We start from the raw sequence: 8,458 nt of genomic DNA on the forward strand, positions 1-8,458 counted from the left end.
TGAACTTCACTCAGAACTTTTGTGTGGCAGCTCCTCTGCCTCCTTTGAGTCCCTGCTCAAATATTTCCCCAGAAAGACCTCCTGACCCTTCTACCTACACTCTGCCCCCCTGCATCATTCTGTACTCAGGGACTTAACCCATTTGGGAACATGAGTCCTTTGGCATCTAGTGAAGCCTATGGACCCCTTTACAGAATAACATGTGGTGTTTTTTTTTTTTATAAAGATTCTATTTATTTATTCATGAGAGACAGACAGAGAGAGAGAGAGAGGCAGAGACACAGGCAGAGGGAGAAGCAGGCTCTCTGCGGAGAGCCCGATGTGGGACTTGATCCCAGAACCCTGGGATCATGCCCTGAGCCAAAGGCAGATGCTCAACTACGGAGCCCCCCAGGCGTCCCCAGAATGATGTGTTTAAATGTGCAACAGAAAATACATAGACTCACAAAGGAAGTCAATGATATTGAAATAGAGTTTTCAAAATATTTACAAAACAAACGTGTGATAGAGTACTATATGTGCTTCTTTATTAACGCATTACATAACAAGAGCTAGCGGCAGTTCTATTAACTGTCACAATTTTGAAGCAGTGATGAGTATCAATGATATTTTGAAATGTCGACAACAACTGTAATGTGATAGGAAATATCTGATTTCTGCTGGTGACAAAGTCACAGGCATCGCTAATACTCCTGCAGTGTGTTGCCAACATTTATAATTGAAGAGAAATGCTGTATTTCAGTGAGAGGTTAGTGAAATAAAAATGCAATTTTCCCCCTTTAACTTCACTGACCCCCTGAATTCTGTCTAAGAATTCCTTGGAGGAGTCTGGTTTTGTTTTGTTTTGTTTTTCTTAAAAAGCCCCTCTCTCTGTCTGACATTACACATTTGTTTGTTAACTTGCTTTACTGTCAGTTCCTCCCAGGAGGGCAGAGATTTTATCTGTTGTGTTCTCTGCTGTATCTTCAGTACCTAGAACACTGCCAGGCACCGAAGTGATCAAGAAATATTTTTTTAAAATACATGAGCAAGCAAGGGATGAGGCTGGAGAGACAGGGAGGCTGGGGCTAGAGGCGAGGGGCCTTGAATGCTGCACTCAGGAGTGTGGCTGTGACCGGTGGCCAGGGCGTCAGTCACCCTGGCAGGGGAGATGGGACAGGGAGAGGATGAGGCTGGCTGAGCCCCTTCCAGAGGCAGCCTTCTGAGGGAGGCTCAGGTGTAAACTGCTCTGCATCAATCCTGAATGTCAGCAGTCACTTCACTCCCTGTCCCCTCCTTCCGGCCTCCCTGTCTATTAGATGGAGACCTTGGAGAAGCTGGGCCAAAGCTCTGCCATCATTCTTCAGCGTTTCCAGCAATGATGGTGTGCTGAGGGACAAGGACAGGGCCCCGGGGGAGGCGGGCACAGGGGTGGGTGGGGAAGGAGAGGCCCAGAGGCTCCTGACCCGCCTGAGGGGGTACCTCATTGGCAGCTACCGCAGAGGAGCCCGTTGTGTCAGACCCTGGAGGCAGGGAGAAGACGGGTCACCCCTCTGAGACCGAGGCTGGCTATTTGAGGTCACGGATTTACAGCGGCCCGAGAATAGGGGAAATAGCAAAGTTCTGGAATCAGACCGACTTTGGCCATCTCTTCCTTAATTGCGGGCACTTGAACAGGCCACCTAAACATTCCACACCTCCATTTCCACGTCCCAAAACTGGAGAGAACATTCAGTGGAGAGACTAATGGATCTAAACCAGAGACTCAGTGCAAGGAGCATGAGAGACACTCAACAAAACGCGGCCCTCGTCACTGGTAACATAGCAAATGACTGGACATGGGGACCCTGAGTCCCTCTACCACTAGCAATCCTTAATAATCCGCTCCATCTCCCTGCCCACAAAGGGTGGTAAGATAGAAGCCAATAAGGCGAGAGTGGAAAGAAAAACCAGGCCTGGAGACAGAGAGATGTGGGTTCAAATCCAGCTGTGTGACCTTGGGTGAGCCTCAGCGCCTCTCTGATCCTCAGTTTTCTCGTTCATAAAACAAGTATAAGACCGTCTTCGCACAGCGTTGTGAGGATTACTGGACAAGAAGGATGTGGGACAGGGCCTGACCCCAGGAGGGCCCTCAGTCCACAGAACCCTTGAACGCTGTTTGCAGTCCCAGCGCCGGGGCCCGGGAGACAGACCATAGCGACGGTGCCCGCTTTTGCCCTGCAGGTCACACTTCGGGAATCATGCCCACGCACCCGGCGTTCCCAGCGCCGCAGAGTCAACAGGACCGAGTGGTGGAGCCACATCCGACAAACAGGGAGCTCAGGTGGCCACAGAGTCCCAGAAGCAATCTGCTCAAAGGTCGCACAGCCGGCAGGGTTTAGGGCGGGCAAGAAGCCAGGTGTCTCAGCGCCCAGTTGTCAGATCAGCCACTTGGACATTCATTTACTCAACACGTAGCCCCTGAGCGAGGCCTCAGATGCGACTTCTGCCCTCGAGGACCTTGGAGCCTGTGGCCTCAGGGCTCAGAGTCAGGACTCGTTCACACCCAGCAGTGAGAAGGAAAACCCACATCTGCTCCTGGGGGACAGGTCAGGATGCGCCCTGAGTCCAGTCAGGGCTCCGTGTGCCCACCATGGGCAGTGGGACAGAAGCATAGCATCGAAGAGAAGAGTTCTCTGCTCTTGGGGATGAAAGGCACTGGTTCATACGCCCAAGGGTAGAAACTAGGATCCTCACATGAACAGGAGCCCTAAAATGAAGAATCCTGTAGCCAAAAGCATTCAGGAATCTCCTGCCACGCTGAGAGCCATGCTGCTTTGGAACATACTACAGCCTCTCTGGAAAGTTCTGCAGGAAAGAAACCCGAGGCTTCCCAAATGCGCTTGACTGTGGGAACCTTTCTTCCAAGCCACCTCTATGACTTCGGAATATGCTAGAACGGTGGAAAGAACAGTGTCTAGAGTCAGTGCCTAGGGTTGGAAGCCCAGCCTTAGATGGGATTAGAGCTTCCTAAACTGTGAAAACATTATAACCCAGAGGAGGGAGAGTGACTTGCCCGAGGTCACTTACCATCTGACCTTGAATCCTGATCATCCACATGATTGATAATCTGTAAGACGCTCTTGAGGCATAGACTGCTTCGCTTTCCCTCTGACAGGGGTAGGCCTGACAACCTGCTGAACGGGTGTCACTTCAGGTCTACTGGTCCCTATAGTGAGTCCCTTTGTGCAGCTCGCAAAAAGGTATCTGCTTCTCCTGAGTCAACAAAATTCCATGTCAGGGCACAGGCATTGATAAAGCATTGTATCGGCTACATTTCAGTCCCCACTTGCCCGCTGGGCCAACTATCCTTGTGCAAGATACAACCTGTACAACTGTACATGGCAACCCTTGTTAGCCCCCTTTCCGTCATTCTATCTCATTCCTTCCACCCTTGTTCCCTTCATGTGAGTGGTGCCTTCCCCTGGGATGCCAAGTTGAAGCTGACATGGGAACAGTCGTTGGGCTGCACTTCCCAAACCCCAAAGCGGCAACGGCCAAAGGTGCTGACTCAGCAAACTTTAATTTATCTCACAGGCCAGGGGTGCGCATGAAGCAATTAGTGAAATAATGGTTATGTCGCACTAAAAATTATTTATAGAGTCACCGTGCACACAGCTGTGATTAAATTAGACAAGCAGGGGGACAGCATCCAAGGTCCAGACTCCAGCCGGCTGGGGCTGTGATGGGGTGGCTCCCCCTGTCCATCCACTCACCCTCTGCCAGCCGGGTGAGCCAACCATGACCCGGGGAGGGATGAGGAAGGTCTTCACGGGCTGGGGCATGGCAAGACAAAGCGGCCCAGATGGTCTAAGCCACCAGGATCCCAGAACATGAGTAAATCCGGGGCTTTCACACATTTGAGGCTTAGCAGTCACCAAGCAGCTTGGTCCCTGAGAGCCCAGGGCCAAGCTGGAAGCCATAGATCCATCCAGCTGACTCCTTCTACAGGTGGCAAAACCGACGGCCAGAGATTTCTTCCTTCTTGTTCCCCCATAGGTGTCAGGAGGCCCAGCCCTGGGTCCTGAGTGAGCCCTTTACCTCAACCTGGACCTCAGTGTGTCCCCTGTGAGTTAGCGTCGGACAGGGCGCTCCTACAGGCAGGACAGCTATTTACTGAGCACCTACTGCCCTACTGGGCACTGTTCTACAAATATGTATTTATAGTTTTATTTATGTTTATGTGTATATTATTTAGCTCCTCGCATCATTCCTGTAAGGTAAGTATCCTTGTTCCCACTACGGATGGAGACTCTGAGGTTCAGAGAGCTGAAGATGTTTGCCCACAGCCGCACAGCCGGTGAGGGCAGGGCTGTTTTCTGAAGGCCCATCAGACTCCAATGACGGAGCGTCGCAGGGCTTTGAGTGTATCGGGGTGCCTTCTGGGTGCCCAGCACTGTGCTGGATGTGATGCTGGAAAAGGATAACAGGGCTTCTTTGGCACTGGACACTGAGCCAGACACGGGCCATGCATCATCTGGTCTGGTCGGCAGCCCCTCTTGCACATGGGGAAACTGAGCCACAGAGGGTTCCGTGAGTGCCGCCCAGCCGGCAGCCTGTCTGGGTTTGTGGTGGTCAGCAGGTCTCCATCCCTCACCGCGATGCAGGCAGCCCCCTATGTTGGAGCTGTGCACTTGCCCAAAGCCCAGAGCTCCCGGCACAGGGGGCCTGAGGGGTGGCAGGTGGGGAGTATGGGTTGCAGTTGGTCAGGAGGCCCTCTTGGCTCCCAGCCCAGCCCCTCAGCCAACCCCAGACTCCCATCCCTGGCACTTCCATCCCTCCCCCTCTGAGCTAACGAGGTTTCGGATCATTTCACAAGAGTCCTAGCCTTGGTCATCCTGTAGCGGCTGGGGCCCTTCTGGGCCTCCCTCCAGACAAGCTCGTGGAGGCTGGGAGGAGTGGGTGACTGAGCAGGGCCCACAGAGTTCCGGCCTCCCCAGCCACCTTCTCCTCCTCTTCTCCAGCACTTCCCGGGCCTCCAGCATCAGCTCCTCTCCCCCGGAGCAGGTGCCCTCCGTGCAGTCACAGGACCAGCCGAGCTCCAGGGGTCCGGTGCCAGATCTCCACAAACCTTACCCCTGGGATCCCAAAGGAGGAGAGCAGAGAATTGACAGACGAGCTGGGGGACTCTGATGCCCCCATCTTCCAGGAGGTACCTCCGCCTGCGCCCACCCAGGGAGGAAGCTTCGAGACCCCACAGAGTGCACAGTCCCCCTCGATGCCCCCTGCCACTGCCCAGGATGGCTTCTCACCCCAGTCAGGGCTGGACTCTGGGTTCTCCCGGCTGCGCACGGGTCCAGTCCCCTCTCCCGGGTCTGTCCTGAGTCGTACTGCTGCCTCCGGCCACTTAGCATGCAGCCCTGGTTGTTCGGGCTGCAGCAACCAAATGAGATTAGCTTGCCCGCTAAAGCAAGTCCCCACTCGCAGCCACCCACGGCCGCGCACCGCCAGCTGTTGTGGCGAGCCTCCCACGGCCAGGCGCGCCCAGCCAGGCCCTGCCACCTCTCCCCACCGCAAACCTCAAGGCCGGGGAGGGGGGGGGGCGGGGGGGGCGGGGGGGGGCAGTGGGAAGAGAAGGAAGGATCCCGTCCAGCTGAGGAGATCCCCTTCCCCCAACGGACCCAGAGTCAGAAGGGGGGTGGGGCGGGGCGGGGGCAGCCGCAGAGGGAGACCGACAGGATTAAGGCTGCTTCCTGGGTTCCTAACCCTTGCCGATTCTCCTGCACCAGATCTGGGAGGAACACCCCGGCCCCTTGCCCTCCCATGAATCCCCGGAGACCAGCCCAGCTGGGATTCCCTCCATCCCTGCTGCCCTGGGCACGGGCATCAGGCAAGAAGGTCTGCGCCAGCCCTGGGCTTCCCTGTCACCCTCCTGGCTAGGGAAGGGGAGCAGCTTGGCCCCTCAGCCCCAGTCCAGCCCTCGGGGAGCTCCCAAGGGCCTATGAAGGAACTTGGTGAGATTTTCAGCAAGTCTGAGTTCCCAGCCAGGCCCCCTGAGAGATGAGAGAGGCTCCTGAGGACAGGACTGGGTGGAGGGGTCTCGGAAAGGGGTGCACCAGGGACCCCACCTGGGCTCTTACAGACCGCTGCAGCTGCTTCCCTGGCTGCACCCCGGGCCAGCCTCTCCCTAAGGGCTCTCTACCCCACAGGCTACCTGCCGGGCCAGCAGTGACAAGCTCCTGGGGCCACTCCGGTGGTCCCGAGCCTCCCTGGGGCTTCCCTGGAGCCTGGCGGGGTCCTGCCTGTGAGCTCTGAGCTCTGGCACCTGCTGGCCGGGGTGGCGCATCCCTGCCACTATTCCATCCACCTGCCAGTCGGGTTCAGGGGGGTGGTGTCCGGTGGAGTTGGAGGGTGGCCTGGTGTGAGGGAGGGGCTCTTCCTCTCCTTGCCCGGAGGGGAAGGCCCCAGGAACCCCTCACCGACCCCGCACACCATCTCCTTCCCCAACACCGCTAGCCCTGCGCATCTGCCGGCTGCGTAAGGGAGGCCAAGCACCCGCCCTCCCGGAGCCTCCTCCTCCCCGACCACGGATGGGACTGGTCCCTGCCGGCGCCAAGAGGGGCCGCGTGCCTCAAAGGAAATCACCGCCCGGCCTGCCCCGTGAATCCCAGGGCCACCTGACGGACTTCTGTGATGGGGACTGAACCTCGCGGATCCCCCCTGTGCTCGCTGGCCTTGCCCACCAGAGGCTCCGCAGGCCGCTGCCCCAGCGGTGCTGATGCTCCTCAGCCCCGTTCATTCGGACCAGAACCGGTCCCTTCCGGCCTTGGCCCGGCCCGGGGCAGAGGGAGGGAGCCTCACCAGGCGCAGGCAGGGGGTGTGGATTAGGAATTGACGCTTCCTTATCAGGACACCACCTGAATTGCCTCCCTCCCACCCCTGCCGGCTGGCCTCTGCTCCACCACCCCCTTCCTTCTGCTCTGGGTTCCCTCCCAGCCCCACCCCTTCTCCGAAAGCCCCGCTGGGAGAAAGCAGGACGCAGGGATGCGGGATAGAAGCGCTACGGAGAGAGGAAAGTGGGGTGGGCAGGACCCCAAGCTCCTGGGGGACCGGCAGGCAGAGGTGGGAGACAAGTCCAGCGCTGCCGGCTCCTGCAGAGAAGTGGACCCCACCGCGCTCATTCCCCCACCTGCTCCTGGGCCCAGCTGGCCGGGTTGGTGCCTTCTCCTCCCGGCTGGCTCCACTCCAGTCTCCACCTTGGCGCCTCTGCACGGCCCGGAGCAGGGCCCTGATGGCCAGAGCAGAACGCTGGGCTGCAGCCCACGGGTGCTTGGAAGCAGCCCCAGTGAGTTCCTGGCAGAGCCGGGCTGCAGGTGGTGGGGAACAGGCCTCGGGTGGCAGGGGGCAGCCAGCTGTGCAATCAGGCGGGCTCTCACCAAGTCCAGGTCCAGCTCCAGTGAACAGGGAGGTGGGCAGGGCCGAGGCCTAGGAAAGCAGAGGGAGGCTGCGGCCTCACCTGCCTCCAGCTCCCTGGGCAGGCCAACTGGGAGTGTCCCATGGAGGCTCAGCACACGCCAGGAAACTCCAAGGGGGTGCAGGATTCTCAGCTGGGGGCTGGGACCCAGCCATAACCCTCTTCAGCCCCCCGGGGCACAGCCCAGCCGAGCCCTCAGGACTGATGGAGAATCAGAAGCTAAATGCTGCTGCCTCCCCACCTGAGCTGGTCCTGGCTTCCCTTTCCCTGGCTTCCGTCTACAGCCTGGAAGTCCAAGATTCTCGCACCAACAGGCCTCCAGCCCCTAACCAAGCAGAAGCCCCTTCCCTCAGTCCCTGCCTCCCCCACACCTCCTCCACGTTGGCACCCATCGCTAGGGCAGACTTGGGTTGGGTGGTCATAGGAGCCAGGGAGCCCAGCAGGAGGAGGACCCTGGCCCAGGATCATGTGGCCCCAGACCTTTCAAAGTCACTCGGCCCACCCTCCCCAAACACACACACACACAGACACACACACACACACACACACACACAGACACACACACACACACACACACACACACTCACACTTCCTTTTGGATCATTCAGAATGTGTTGGTGAATCTCAAGTTCACATATTATTAGCTCCAAAGACATCTTAATCGAACCCACATCTTACAGGTGGGGAAATCAGGGCCCATAGAGGGAATGGACTTGTCCAAAGTCACATGACAAAGTAATCCCTCTAAGCCCAGCCAGTCCTTCCCTCCCAGAAGGAACCTTCCTCCAGAGCCCCCACTGTCCTGAAGACTCTCTTCCCAGACTTCCCAGGTCCTCCTGGCCTCCTGGCTCACCTGGGCCTCCCAGACCTGGCCAATGGCAGGGCCCCAAAGTTAATAAATCAAGGTGACTTTGGGGACAAGTATGGGCCTCTTTCTCTCTCGTCCCTCCCATTTGCATAATCCTGGCTGGCAATATGATAATGATGTTTGTTAAAGACAGAGCACAATAAATTAATACCGTTAAG

The 8,458-nt window shown here is 57.4% G+C and overlaps 1 long non-coding RNA gene across 1 annotated transcript; it reads right to left on the reverse strand.

Moving 5' to 3' along the window:
- Positions 1-299: 299 nt before the first annotated feature.
- LOC121478157 lies at positions 300-7,936 on the reverse strand. Its single transcript, XR_005984422.1, has 3 exons — positions 7,148-7,936; positions 3,049-3,234; positions 300-2,911 (listed from the first exon to the last, which is right to left on the reverse strand). It is a non-coding gene; the product is annotated as an uncharacterized LOC121478157 (long non-coding RNA).
- Between the last annotated feature and the right edge of the window lie 522 nt (positions 7,937-8,458).

Source organism: Vulpes lagopus, chromosome 18, assembly GCF_018345385.1.
Source record: "Vulpes lagopus strain Blue_001 chromosome 18, ASM1834538v1, whole genome shotgun sequence".
NCBI classification, from domain to species: Eukaryota; Metazoa; Chordata; class Mammalia; order Carnivora; family Canidae; genus Vulpes; species Vulpes lagopus.